Here is a 15,930-nt window from a genome sequence, read left to right on the forward strand (position 1 = left end):
TGGATAGGAAGCTAGTCTTCCAGCTAAGATCCGGATCTATTCCCCTAAAAAAACTAACGTCAGGTTGGCATAGGTCGACTAGTAGGTTATGTCCAGTTTGTGAAAACGCAGAGGAGAGTGTAGGTCACTTTCTATTTGTATGTAAAGCCTATTCATTACCCAGGAGATTATAGCTCACACCTGTATGTAAAAACCTGGGGACACGTGACAGTGCAGTGGCTTTAAGAATTTTGTGTACAACAACTCATGAATCGATAGTCATTGGGGTAGCTAAATACTTGGGATGGGCCTGGGTCATCAGGCGACGATTTCTGGGGGGGATTAGTTAATCAGGTTTTCCTTTTATCTTTATTGTCTAATAATGTAAAATTACTTGTTACATGTAAATTTTTTACGCTAATATCGTATGAGCTGCACAGAATGCCTATATGAATTTATATTTGTAAATGTTACGTTTTTATTCTGTAATGTTTAATTTTATGCTGTGCTTTTATGAGAAATAACCTCGAATAAAGCTTGTACACACACCATATTGCAAATCTTCTATACCCATTGTTTGTTTGGGTAGGTCATCAAAGCTAAAGCCCCCTTGCCTACTACTGTACTCACTGAGAATCTGTGTGACAAAATACCTGCCTTTAGGATGTAATAAAAATTCACCTTTAAAAGCCATTGCCTTTAACACATGCTTTTCACAATGCGTATGTCAGGCCTACTTGCTTTGTCATAACTTTTATTTATAAACAGATCATACCTAAACTCTTTGGCATAACATTTCCCAGTGAACTGCCAAGGCATGTAGTTTTTAGCACTGGCTTGACACTATATCCAACACAGGCTAAGAGAAGTACACATAAACTGGCTATCATCATGTACACAGTTATAACATTACCCATATGTACAGAATTACAGTTGGTAAAATATTATACAGTCACTCTCAAATGGGCCTACAAGAACCTTCAAAGTGAACATCTTCCACTCTCTGGGGTAGATTTATCATAAGGTCAAGCACGCAATGCAGCAAGACAACTTGCTTTGCTGCGCGACGTGACATGGAGAGAGAAGAAATGCCCAACTCTACTACGATATGATGCATTCCTGCTCTCTCCCTGCGCTGGCACACTGAATGCTGACAAGTGCCAATGCAGGCAAACTTGTGCAGGATTGTTTTTTGTAGGAAGGGACATTATCTTCCCTGTTCACCCATCCTGCCTATAGCTGGTCACCATAACAACTCAGGTGTACTGTTGAGCAGAAGCTTTTCAACAAGGTAAATATCAAGCACACATGCATAAAATTAGAAAGGGATTCAAAATTAGATGGCTAAATAAAATGTTATCTGTCCTCAGAGACATAGGGGCATATTTATCATTATATAACGCAGGGCAGCAAGTCACCTTGCTGTGCTGCGTGATAGGGAAAGAATGAACCATGCTTAACATTGTATGGCGTAATCCTGCTTTTTCCCAGTGCTAGCACACCATCGCACAACGGTGCCTGCATTATTAACAGGCTTGCCTTTGCACAGGAAGGGACACTTTCCTCCACAAAAACCAGTCTCAATAGAAAGAGGAAATAAAGAGGAGAAATAAACATATTTATCCTCGCTATGCCTCACCTAGCGAGGCATAGCAGTTATGGCACATTCCCTGGTCTACCACTTATGGTAAATCTGGGAAGCATCAAAAACCATGGGTTTTGCATGGGGACACCCACTCACCACCCATGGGATGCCTCCCTGGAGCATAGTTACACAATGCAGGAATTTGCGCTGTGTTGCGTTGCTCTGGATTTATCAAGCCACTCAGGGCCATGCAAGGTGGCCTTGCTTGTCTTGATAAATCGTCTCTCAAGGAGTTTGTGGTGCTTTCGCACCCCGTTGCGTGGTGTAAAAGTAATTCAGCCCTATGATAAATATGGCCCATAGTGTATGATCTTCTGAGCCCTATTACCATAGACATTCTTCTGTTAACAGAAACACAGCTTTCAGAAAACTCCACTCCCAGATTTATTGACTGGTATTTCTGATGAGTTTACATCATATACTTCAACAGGAAATTCGATAGAAAAGAAGAGTGAATAGCGGGTATAATAAATCTCCAATTCAGAGTCTCTAAATAAATTATTTCAGCATTGCCAGAATCTAACATGCTATTAGCACAATTAGAGTGCCTCAATAATTCTTTCACATTTTTAATAACATATTGTCCACCAAGCTATATGCTTAACTTTGATACCAGTTTACCGAGCTACTTTGCTCACTACTATTTAACCATTCACAGTTAAAAGTACTTCAAGACCTTATCTGCTATGTCATAAAAGGAGAGCCAACAATGGCAAATTAATGGATTGTTCAAACTACCTTGCTCTGACGCAAATTATTAATTCCCCTACATTTTAGGGACACATTTCATATCTGATATGGCAATGGACTGCAACATCAATTACACCAACATTTCCCCATTTATTTGGTCTGATCATTTTTAAATTACCTTTGAACTACTGATTGGGAAAACAAATACTACATCAAAGGACTGTCCTAGTAATAGTTGGCGGAATGTCAACCTTGAGTCTATAATAACAACAATAAAACCTCTCAACCTCTACAGTTGAAAGGGATGAAACAGCACTCACCACATGGTTACAAGTAGCCATTAATATACTTACCCAAAGTTTAGTAGGCATTGCTAGAAGACCTAAGTCTGCCAATGGTATACGCAAGAAATAGTTGAGGGCAAGAATGAACTATGGCATATGGAATGCCAATAGTGTGAGACCTATGATGAAGTAAAAATATTTTTTTCAACAAAGCATGTTGGTCTATAAACAGAAATGATAGAAGGTGAAGTTTGACTATTACACCAATAAGTTACTTATAGCCACCAATGCACAGAAAAAGACATTTAGAATTGTAAATTAACTTCATATGCAAACGGAATCTTATCAAATTGTACCCCATTGGAGCCCTTTTGTGACAACTTAAATTCATCTTTATATTTCTAAAGTACTAAATCAGAGAAAGCATCACCAAGGATCATTGAAATAACAAAGGGACTCTGCTTAAAGTTAATAACTCTGTTCTAAGTTTCAGCTCATGAATTGCAATTTGCTAACAAATTTTATGTCCAAGATAGAGGGCCTAAATCTGAGTTTGGCTGTCCATGGGACCATCCAACTCACAGTGGAGGTGCGGTGGTGGTCTTGAGGACACAATATGCTTGGTGGTGCCGCTGCAGCACCACCAAGCATATTACGAGGTTCCTCATAACCAACGGTCTCATGGCTGTTCTCACACCATGAGACTGCAGGCTGTAAGGAAACAAAGGGAGCCCTTCAGGGGGTGCATGAAGAGGTGCAAACAGGGGGAGGAGCCACTAAACCCTAAATACTATTGCTCTATCTCCCTCTACCTTACTGTGCCAATATTCTATAAGCTCAAGTAGAGTAAAGACACTATGTAAGCAAATTCAAAGTTCCAGTTATCTGGACCTGCTGCAAGCATTCTTCCGGGCAGGTCATAACACTGAAATCCTACTGTTGTTGGTGATAGATGACTTGAGAAGGATGCAGAATATGGTAAAGTGTTGTGCTGTGCTGTTGGACCTTCTTTAACATAGTCGACCATGTAATATTACTTGACCATGTGGAGGTGGCAACCCTCAGTGGTCCTCCTTTGAGGTGGATAAAAACATTTTGAGAGGATCATGTCCAAGTTGTTTAACTGAATTAATTTTTTGATGATAGTGAGCAAGTGAAATTTGGTGTCCCCAGGGCTCCTCTCTGTCTGCCCACATTTTCAATATCTATTACCAATATGTAAAGGATTACAGTTGGTAAAACAATACACAATCCCTCTTACAAGGGCCTAACAAGAACCATCAAAGTGGAAATCTTCCACTTCCTGGGGCATATTTATCAAAGTAACAAAACGCAATGCAGCAATACAACTTGCTTTACTGCATTGCATGACTTGGAGATAGCAGGAAATCACCATATTAACTAAGACATGATGCATTCCTACTCTCTCCCAACGCTGCCATACTGAGTGCTACCTAGCACTAATGCAGGCACAAGGGTACTTTAGACTTTGTTCTTATGCTGATGACGCCCAAATCCTGCTATGCTTAAATGAGAGAAATACCACACAACTGGATTTCCATAATATTATTCATTTTTTCTGGAGTTACTGGATGATGCACAATCACTTAATAGTCAGTGTTGTTAAAACTGAAGTTGTCATTATAAAAAAAAGAAAGTATTATATCTATGGATAAGCAACTAGTAACTAGGGTAAAAAATGTGCTGGGTTGCTTGTGTTTCTGTCCGGTACGGACCTAGGCTGGCAGTTTGAGCTGGACTGTTCCCATTGGAGCATGGTCAAGTCTGATTTGCATATAGCTGGGTCCAAACTGAGGTGGCATGGAGTGCTAAACAGTAATTGATTGGAATGCTACCTGAGCAATTGTCATTGGCTGAGCTTAATTAAAGATTCATTTACATAATCGCTCATCAATTAAAAAATATATAATTAACCAATAATAAATTAGTTATATTTAATGAACTTCCCACCCTTTACCCCTACAAACTCAACAACCCGCACCTCATAGTTAACTTGAAAAAAAAAACAATTACACAATTGACATTATTAATTATCATTTAAAAATATATTACAAATTAATATTATTATTACTTTCCTTCAGAACCTTTACCCCTACAAAACCACAACTCACACCAAAAATATTAATAAAATCATTTAAACTATTTACAAAATGTACATAAATAATTATCATTCAAATATTAAATAATAATTACACATGAATTATTAAATTATTATAATGTAATCAATTCTAACCCTATACCCCTACAAACCCCTCAACTCGCACCTATAACATAACATCATTAAAAAAAATTACACAATTAACATAATTATCAATTCAATATTTAATATTAATTAATCATTGATAATTAATTATAATTAATTTATTTCCCTCCCTGTGCCCCTACACACCCCATAACCCGCTATGGCACTAAAAATACAAATAAACCATTACATTAAATTAAATATTTACAAACTATATTAAAAAACATTAACAATAAATATACAATTTCTTTAAAATATACAATTAAAAACTATACTACAATACATAACAATAATTAAAAACAATATTATTAACAGCGATGTTTTTGTAAATGACATTAACAACATAGATAATTTTAACACCGATATTAACAACATAGATATTTTTAACATCACTATTACATACCTTAAAATCAATATTCTTGTCCATGATATTTTTGCACATGATATTTGTGCATCACAATTTTTCAAACTCGATATTGCTGCTCCTCGATGTTTAAAAAAAGTTTTTTGTCTGAATACAGATTTATTTTATTATATTGTTGTTTAATCGCCTTTTATTTTCATGTTTACTTTTTATTTGTGTGTTACTAGTGAAATAGTGAAATGTAATGACTAGAGTACAACAAACTTGGAGTAGGGAAAGACACAGCAAATTTCGCGATACATCTACATGCAGTCAGACAGGGCACTGAAAGTCCTCATTGTTCTCCGGGAGATAACGTAAATCTTAACCAAAGTAAAATCTACAGAATTTAAGCCAATTTCTATTGTATACTTTTATCATCTCCTGTAACACAGCTTTGCATTTTATTCATTGCATTCCTTGTTTTCCATTCCTTCTTTCATCCACCTTCATTTTGTAACCCACATGGCTTACTCCGCTTCTTCCTGCCAATCTATAAGAGGTACCTTACACGAGCTGAGTTTTCTCACTTATATGCTTTAAATGGCCATTCCATTCGATTTCCTCCACAAATTTCCACCACAGTCAGTTATGTTGTTGGTGTGAAGAGACCTGACATTGATAATGTCAAAGACTGCAAATGTAAAGCAATGACTATTTTCTCTTTTCTCTGGGGGTAGCAAACATGTTAGGGTTTAAACAATACAGCTATCGTGTTTGCTCTAAGGGAAACAGACTAAACATATTTAGCAATGCTTCATTTATAACACTAAAGCACAACCACGCAAAAAAAGTAAATGAAAGTAGTTACAAAGATGCCAAACATTAAAGAGAGACTGAATATTATTTGTAAAAAAGTTGCAAACCTTGGAGAACTGGGACCAGGGGGACAGGTAGGGCACCTACAACAATATTAAAGAGAAAGCAGATGCCATAAAATTACAGGGAATGAAGAGTGACTTCTAACCCCTTCCATGCTGAGGACGGCCCCCGGCCATCCGACGTCATGGTGGGCATGTGCGGAGGACGGCCAGGGGCCTTCCGAATCGTGCATGCGTGGAATTTTGCCGCACAGCGGGAAAATTCCGGCCGCGTTGAAGAGGCTAAACATCCAACACTAAACTGGATTCTAAAAACATAAATAGGGCCAACTTAGAATGAACATCACAGCAATCTGATTCTGTTGCTGGGCAGCAAATTAATCGAATCACCCAGGATTTCAGTGTGAAAAATGAGAACGGTAACAGCCATCCACCAAAATCTGAAGATGTGAACGTCACAATCACAAGGTTTGACCAGTCTGGAACAAATGTGTACTGCCTCTTAGGGATATTTTGGTAAGAATTCGATGCACATTACCACAGACAAAAGAAATAAGGAACTGCATGAAAAAATGACAGGAAGCACTATGAAACTCTTGTAGGGGATCCACATTGGCTTCATTCAACAGCACTGTGAAACACAAAAGGCAATCCCTAAAAAGTCTACACAGGTATTTATTTTATATAGCTATCTCCACCACTCTATGAGGATGGAGTACAATGCTGCACAGATATAAAATAGATACACTTGCAGAGATTCATGTACAGCTAAGAAGGTATTCCAACAGAAGATGTTTACCTGAGCAGTGGAGACCCCTCTGGCAGATCCATCTGATACAATCAAACTCACTGAAGACATATGAAGAACCATTCACAGAATGTTTTATTGGTTACTTTTTAACTCGCACCGTGCTCATGACGGAACCACGCCGTCATGAGCCACGGTTGCCGTGTGCTCATGACGGAGTGGTTCCGTCATGCTGCGGCCGTTTACGGCCGCGCCGCCCACGCGGCGCTAATTCCCCGCCTGTGCGGGCGAATAGCGCCGTGGGCGGAGTAAAGACGAACCACTCCGTCATGAGCACAGCCCAACCGTGGCTCATGACGGAGTGGCTCCGTCATGAGCACCGCGCCACCGCGCTGCCCCCCCGCACCCCCAGCGCTGCGGTGGAATTTCCGCCGCAGCGAAGGGGTTAATTATGCTTTCTAGCTACCGTATTTACCAACATTACTACCACAAATACTAATACCACCATCAGCACCATTATGACCACTATTACCATCAAGTACCACCAATAGTACCACGATGAACAACACTATCATTAACACCACCAGTAACACTTTACCCTATATATTTAGCACCACTTCTACTTCTCCCACCACATTTCTACCTTATAATCACCATTACTACCGCCACCATCTAACATTAATTGCCATTAAACGCTCCACCATTACCAACACCATTAACATCAGACCCACACCACTACCACCACCCATCACTTTCACCATCACTATCACCATTACCGCTAATAATGTTACTTTCACGTCTATCATCCCCATCATTATCATCACTACTACTATATCAGGATCATCACCAGCATGACCACTGCCATCAAAACCGTTACCGCAGCTATCACCACCATCACCACCATTATCACTACTATCAACACCGCTATCACAACCACCACTATGACCTACACCTCTATAACCACTACTCTCACCACCACTATCACCACACTGAAAACTATCACCCATACTTCCATCACACTATCACAACCAGCATCACTACTACGATCACCAATGCTACCAATACCACCCTCACAACAACTACTAGCATTAAAACAACATTCATGTGTATTTGGATGTAAGACCATTATGTGATTGACAGTTTTTATTTGAGCGTAAGATAACGTGTTATGTGGATTTGTGTATGAGACACAAGTGTTTGCTATCAGTAATAAAAAGACCAGACTAATTGGCTTTATCTATGCTTGTTCACATTAGAATGGCAGCATGTAGAGCTCACTTTATTACACATTCAGAGACCAGTGAGTGTCCATCTGAACATTGAGGGAAGACTGAAGAGAGGCGTCTTGTGTGGATTCTTTAGCTATCAGAAAATCTCAACAATTTCCATCCATTGGTCGATTCTTTGATTCCATTGGAGGATGTTATGCCAGCCTTTCAGACTTTCTATGCTTCTCTTTTCAATACTCTGGAGTAGGTTATCTTTTCTTTTCTCCTGTCAATGGTTTCTTTTATGTCAATACTGTGGCCACAGGGCATTTGAGCTACAGACACTGGCACATGTGCAAAACTATTATTAGATGCTGATGCATAAATTGATCTTGAGTCCCTTGTTATGAGCGTGCCTCCCAGTGGTTTCTAGTTCCACAAGGCATCGTGTCCTTGCCTTTTATGAAAAAAAGGGTTCCCTGGAAGACATTTGTTCCTGAATGTCTGCAATTCTGTGTCTTTCTACTTGGTGATATACAGTATTTCCAGGACTGTGGTTTTTTATATTATCTGGACCTTTTAGCTATGTTTAAAGTATATACTGTGCTGTTTTGACCCATTAACCTCATTATGCTGTTAGTAGAGGGTTTGAGCAAAGTTGTTATGTTCACTGAAGAGGAGATCAGTTTGGGTTACCTCTGACTGTTAGTCAGTAAGGGGCATATGTATCAAACTCCCCTTTAGCGAATCCTAATTTGCGAGATTTTGCGATTCGCAAATTCAGATTCGCTAAACGGGATGTATAAAATAAATCGCTAATCATTTGCGATTCCTTAAAAATCGCAAATAATTCGCAGAATCCCGTATAGCGATTTCTTAATAGCGAAATTCGCTAATTAAGAAATCGCAAAAACGGGAATCTGCAAGCCTGGTGCAGGCTGATGACATCACAAACAGGAAACTGTAGTGATTGCCTGCACCTGCTCACCTGAGCCACACCCAGAGGCTGCTTGTGGAGTGTGAGGAGGCTTTCCTGGAGACAGCAACCAGCAATGGATCCCAAACAAAACCAGCAGGGCAAAGATGCAGAAAAAAGAAAGAGAAAACACAAGTTTTCAGAAAAGGAGCAGGAGATCCTCATTGAGGAGATGGTCTGCAGCCATGAGCTCCTCTTTGGGAAGAAGGCACTCAAAGTCCCAGAGGCCAGGAAGAGGAAAATCTGGCTGGAAATACAGAGCAAGGTGAATGCTGTTGGAGTCACCACACGCACCATCGAGGAGCTGCGCAAGCGGTGGTATGATATGCGCCAGAGGTCCAAGGAGAGGGTGGCAGCCAGACTCAAGGATGCCAATCAGACTGGAGGAGGACCATCCACTGCAGAGCAGCCAACCCCCCATGAGGAGCTCGTGGAGTCTACCCTCCTGCCTGAGAGCATTGGTGGTTTGGCGGCAATAGACAGCTCCGACCCCTAATCCAGCAGACAAGGTAAGATGCATGCCAAATCACCCTGCACTCCTCCCCATCCCTTGCACACTCCCCCAAATGCGCATAGTAAACTCCCAACATGCCAATCCAGCCCAGCTCTTACAGCACACCCAGCAATGCATCATGGGACTCGTAGTACTGTGTCTGACTGTGTGTCCATGACACCATCACAATTAAATGCAACATATGTGTTTTGGGGATCAATGAATGGAAATGTGTCAGAGGTTAGCCGTCAAAGAATTGTAACTTTATTGAGTGCCACATGCAGACAGTAACACAAACTCATGTAGTCCCCTTTACATCCACAGCACACGGCATGCCACAAGAAGACAGCGCAGGGGGAGAGGAGCCTGCAGACCCTGCGGACTCCAGCGATGAGACAGAGCAGCAGCCAATTCAGCGCAGGAAGCGCGCACATGTGCCCCCACTGCCTCCATTTGAGGATGAAGTCCCAGCAACAGGCGATGATACCGACAGGAGAGAGGGGAGTCAGGGTGTGACAGACATGCCCCGTCATGACGCACCAACACCAAGGCAAAGGGAACAAGCCATATCCAGGTCAAGGCCCAGGAGCAGCACTGCAACAGAAGGAGAAGGCACCGTGTTCTCCGGCTTGGAACAGTGCATGCTGCAGGAACAGCGCCTGCAAAGCAAGGCAATGCGGTCAATAAATCGCCAGCTAGGCCGCATACATCAGGACAATCGCAGCATGGTAGCGGCAATACATGAGCTCTGTGCCACTTTGAGGGACACCCAAGCTGCCAATGACAGGGCTGGACGACGTGCCAATGCACGGCTACACAATTATACCAAGGCAGTCAACCGCCTCTGCACCACCACCAGCGCACTCACACGCAGAAGCGTAACCATGCAGGTGGACATGGCACATTGCTGCCAGGACATTGCACGAGGGCTAGAGCAGGTAACCACTGCTGTGGAACAGCTGCAGACAGCCAATGCTGGTGGCAGCGCACTAATGGCCTCTGCTGAGAGTGAGGACACATCGAGTCGCAGCAGCATCACTCCAACCTTGCCAGGTGAAAGACGCCGCAGTGGCAGACAGGTAGCAGGCCAAGGGCGCACCATGGGGGGCACTCACCCTGGACGGCACCGACTGAGGTGATCATCTGTGGGGACACTGACTGCAACACGGGTGCATTTACCCGAAAAGGCTGTTTGCCCTATTACTTGTGCCTTCTCTGCACTGTGTGTACAACATGTGCTGGGGACAATTACAATTTCTTTCATGTGAAGTGTGATTAAACACTTGACACATCATCAGGCTTTGTAGTCTCATTTCCTCAATACTCACCTAAAAGTAGTTTCGTGTGATCTCAGTCCGTCTCTGGCGTCCAGCAGCTGCCCCAACTCCTGGTGCTGGTCTGGCAGGGGGAGCAGGGCGCTCGTCATCCGATGTGTCTGTATCGGTCACATCAATTGTGGTGCCTTTCCTCATTGCCATGTTATGTAGCATTGCACAGCTTGCCACGATTTTACAGCAGGTCTCAGGGCTGTATTGCAGTGCGCCTCCACTTTTATGCAGGCACCTGAAGCGGCTCTTCAGGATTCCGAAGGTTCGCTCAATGACACAACGTGTAGATCTGTGTGCCCTGTTGTAGCTCCTCTCACTTGCATTTGCAGGATCCAGGTATGGGGTCAGGATGAAGTCGCGCACTGCATAGGCACTGTCACCTGCATGGAAAAAAACACAATAGGTGAGTCAATGTCCCCCCCCCTCAAGTGATGTAGTGGATGTATTGATGTGTGAAATGTATTTACCGAGCAGGTACCCCTCCCCAAACTCTCCAGCACTCAGACGTCTGTGTATTCCACTGTGTCGGAAGATGAAGGAGTCATGTGTGCTGCCGGGGTATTTGGCTACGATGTCTGTGATGTGATACTTAGCGTTGCACACAATCTGTATGTTGAGGGAATGGTAGCATTTCCGATTCCTGTAGACATATTCAGTTTCTGCTGGGGGTGTGATGGCCACATGGGTCCCGTCAATGCAGCCAATGATGTGGGGGAAACGTGCAATCTGGTAGAAGTCCAGTATCGTTTGCTGTAATGCCTGTTGGGTGGTGGGGAAGTAAATGTGATGTGAGAGCCTCAGTAGCATTACATCTAGGAAGGCATGGAAGAAGCGCGAAAGTGCACTGTGTGACACCCCACCAACCTCCGCTATGACCCGTTGAAAACTCCCTGACGCCAGGAGGTGCAGGGAGCACAGGACCTGCACATGTGTGGGAATTGTTTGTGTCCTGCGAGTAGGGTGCTCCAAGTGGGGTTTCAGCTCCTCAATCAGGTCCATTATGGTCTGTGGGTGCAGTCTGTACTTGTCATAGATCTCCTCTTGTGATGCGCAGCCTGAAGATACGTTCCTGTCTCATTCTCCTGTGTGCAAGGGCCCGAATACGCAGCCTCCTGGCTATCACGTACATTGCAGCCATTGTGGGTGTGTTTGTTGCATTGTGGGCTGGTTTTTGTACCTTGCACCAGTTTACCACCTGCAAGCAATTGGTGTTAATTGCGATTTCTTAAATTGCGAATTTTGTGAAATCGCAATTTGCGACAATTTCATACATGTGTTTGCGATTTCTTAGCTAGCGATTTCTTGTTAGCGATATTCGCAACGCTAAGGAATCGCAAATTGAGTATTCGCTAGGAAATTCGCTGTATTCTTGTTTCGCAGCCTAAGAAATCGCTAATTTAGCGATTTCTTATTTTTCTGTTTGGAAGTGTGTCATACATATGAAATAGCGAAAAATCAGTCGCAAACGCTGTTTTTTGCGATTCGCAGCATTTGCGACTAATTTTTCCTTTCATACATATGCCCTTAAGTCACAGAGACGGTTATTTCCAGTGATAACACTTCCATCTTATATTTTTTATGGAGTAAGGTTATAAGAGTTTCCAAATCAATGTTTTTTATTTATGTGTTTAATATGCAGCTGGCCTTTCAGAGTCTGTCCGGTCTTTGACATTGTTTTTGTAGAAGTCGTACCCATGACCTCTTCAACTTTGTACATTCTCAACATGTTGGGAATGCAGCATGAGGCAGAGTTCAAGTGGTAATGAAGTTTACAAGTAAGTACTTGGTCCAGTTTTACCCACTAGGAATTTCATTACAATGTATTTTGGAGGCAGCAATTATTATTGCAGTGTACACTCACAAACTGTAACATGTTCAATAATGTGAATATGCCCTGAACTTTCTTTACTAAAACAGAATAGACTGAAATGAAAGCTACTCACTATTTTAGCTGTATATTCTTCCATTTAGTTCTTTTCTTAGCTACTTAATGCCAAGGTGCACTTTACTTCTAAAATAATTCTAATAAACATAAAGATTGTTCTATTTGACAGGAAGATGCCACAATTATAGTTTAGCTGTCGGCTGTACACCATGTGCAGGGCTCTTTATTCAAGACCTGATTCCGAAAACATAATAGCTCTGCACCTGCTAACTGTTTAATACATTGGCCTCATTCATTTTTGTAACCGAACTAGAAACATGTGGGAGTAGTTCATTCAGTCCTTCCCAGGGAGGAAAGAGGAAATGTAAACTGACCGAGACATGTCTCAACGCAGATGTTTTATATTATGTTGCTACCATCCAAAATCTACAGTGCAAATGTTTCATGTATGGATAGCCTTTGCTTGAAAATCTTCATTTTAAAGAAATACTAAAGGTTGTAGTGTTCCACGCTAAAGTGCAGATTTCTTTAGCAAAACACTAGGAAATATAAAGTTTAAACATTATATACATCTAACTGCAGTTTTTGGCATGTTACTATGTACCCCACACATATGTCTCCCTAATCAAATAAAGCAAACACGCCCCCTCCCACCCACACATATAGCTGATACTGGACTGCACCATTCACTTTTCATATCCGATCTTAAAAGAACATGTAATTGGCAAACTGCATTCCTACAAGAAACATTAAGGGCCTAATTAAGAGTCTGGTGGTCCCTGGGAATGCCAACTCACAGTGGAGGTGCTTTGGCAGTAGGGTACTGCCGCACCAGTGGTCTGACCACCGTATTACGAGTATGGCAGTCAGACCTCCAGAGAACCGCTGCCACCGATAGGGATCTGTGTTTTCTGGCGGTGTTGAGGAGGTCTAGGGAAGAAATATGCTTGGTGGTGCCACTGCGGCACAGTCAAGGATATTACAAGCTTTCCTACCACCAGCCTTTTCATGGAGGAGAGTCTGCTAAACAAATGCTGGCAGTGGGGAAACAGAGGGGGCCCTATAGGGTCCCCTATTGCCCCTGTGCATGGGTATGCATGCAGCAGGGCACATGATGTCCCTCCCCATGTGCATGCACCCCATTTCCTGCACTGCATGAACTGCACAGTCTATTCCGTGCAGGAAAGGCCTATGAAGCTCCCATTGCGGTGCCTTTTTTATAGGCACCGCCATGGGACCATCTTGCTGCTACCCGCCAGACCACGAGAAAACTCGTTATTTGGTGGGCGGCGGCTGTCAAATTTGCTGGTGTGGAAGCATGGCAGTGGTGTGTCTCCCCAATCCCACATTACCTAAGTCACAAGCAGGCCCTCATTCCTTGACACATTGTTGCTAGTTACACAGGCATGTACGCCCCAAATGACACAATCAACATAATATCAGTGAGAGTAGACTCACAACTCAACTACCAATGTTATATAGCAGTGTTTAATGAGAAACAGATATATTTTAGTCAGAGAATTACACCATTGATAAATGTATCAGGCAAGCCTACTGAAGATTTCTATTGAGATGTCACATACCATTTTTCCAATACGGTATCACTAATCAGATTGAGGCCCAGATCATAAGATCCTGTGGCAGTAAGAGCTATCCTTGAGGCCTGCAGAAATGTAATTTGTACTCACTGTTTAGCAAGTCAGAAATGTGGGGGGTTCAAATCTCGTGCACTTGTGCTCTCTTATGCTCAGAAGAATATACAAAGAATACACAAAGGGACATTTTCAATGTCTATTGAACCAAAGTGATTCTTTTATAATATATATGTGCTGCAATGACAATAGACAGACGCAGATAAAGGTTCTAATAAGCAAAACGACAGTGAACAGAACAAAAGGTTCCACCATCATGCTGAGAAACCATATATATGCATCCATATGAAATAATATAACAGTCTGGCGTACTCCTTCTATGCAGACCCTAACCTATGTGTCTAGGGTGTATGTGTATGTTCTGCCAAGAAAACCCTTACTAGAATGATCCAACCCCATTACCTGGTGGGCATGAATGTAGGATCAGTGGCGGTGCGTCCATTTGGGCACTGGGGCGTTGCCCCACCTGCCACATGCCCCCATGGCCCCAGGGCCCATCATTCGTCAGTTCTCTTAACGGTAACTAACTTCTACTTAAGTTGAAGTTCTCTATCGTGCCGCGCAGCTGTTCTGGGCCAGCACCTGACCGGCCACGCCCACTTGGTGGTGACTGTACACTGTGAGCGCAGCGCAGCATATTAGTAGTAAGTGAGCATGTTCGGTTTTGGGCATGGTCATTTTTACAACCAGCCCGAACATGCGCACTACTACTAGCCGCTGCCTTCCCCTTAGGAGAACGAGGGATCGCGAGCTGCTTGCTTTATGCAGCAGCCCCAGGCCCCCCGTCTCCTAATGGGGCGGGGGGGCATCTCTGCTCTCTAGCCAATCCTGGTGCTGCTATTGCTAATGCAGCGTTTGGATTGGCTGAAAGTGAGAGACACCGCGCGGCGCGCAGTCTAAGGGCTTGCTGCTGCTCTGATGCCCGTGGGCGGGGAGCGTCGGAGTGGGTGTGGAGTTCGCCAAAAACACCTAGAACTTCTCCGGAGGCCGGCTCAACACCGGGGACTCGGCGGAGGCCGGACGCCTAGAACCATGTGTGGCAAGGGTGAGTGCGGGACCTGACCATAAGGGGAAGAGGGAGGTGGGAAAGCGCTGGTGAAAATGTGAAGCGGGTGGAGGAGATGGGGCGAGGAAGGGGAAGAGAGTGGGAGCTGTTTTGCGAAATCGGAGGAAGAGAGATAGAAAGGTTTTGGGGCATCCTCTGCTACCAAGCTCTTATCTGTACTATGAGCAGAAAGTATTTCCTTCCGTCTTTGCATTGTTCAGGGCCAGGGTATATTAAAATAGACTGGGTATAAACATGCACGGGTCACCTCCTGCGCAAAAGCAGTAGGAATGATTCACAAGTGACTGAACACATTTTGCGAGCATTTATTGCACGTGGGTGGCGCTTTTATGTTATGTATGTGATGAGAAAGCAGCCTGGCCGCTACCGCCCGGTCTTCTACGAAGGCCAACAGGCTCCCCTGAACAACCCTGCCAGATGTTGTTTGAAGTCGAATTTTAGGAATTAGAAAAGTGAAAATTATTTAAAATGCCTGCCATGTCACTTTGC

This window comes from Triturus cristatus, chromosome 6, assembly GCF_964204655.1.
Source record: "Triturus cristatus chromosome 6, aTriCri1.1, whole genome shotgun sequence".
Lineage (NCBI taxonomy): Eukaryota > Metazoa > Chordata > Amphibia > Caudata > Salamandridae > Triturus > Triturus cristatus.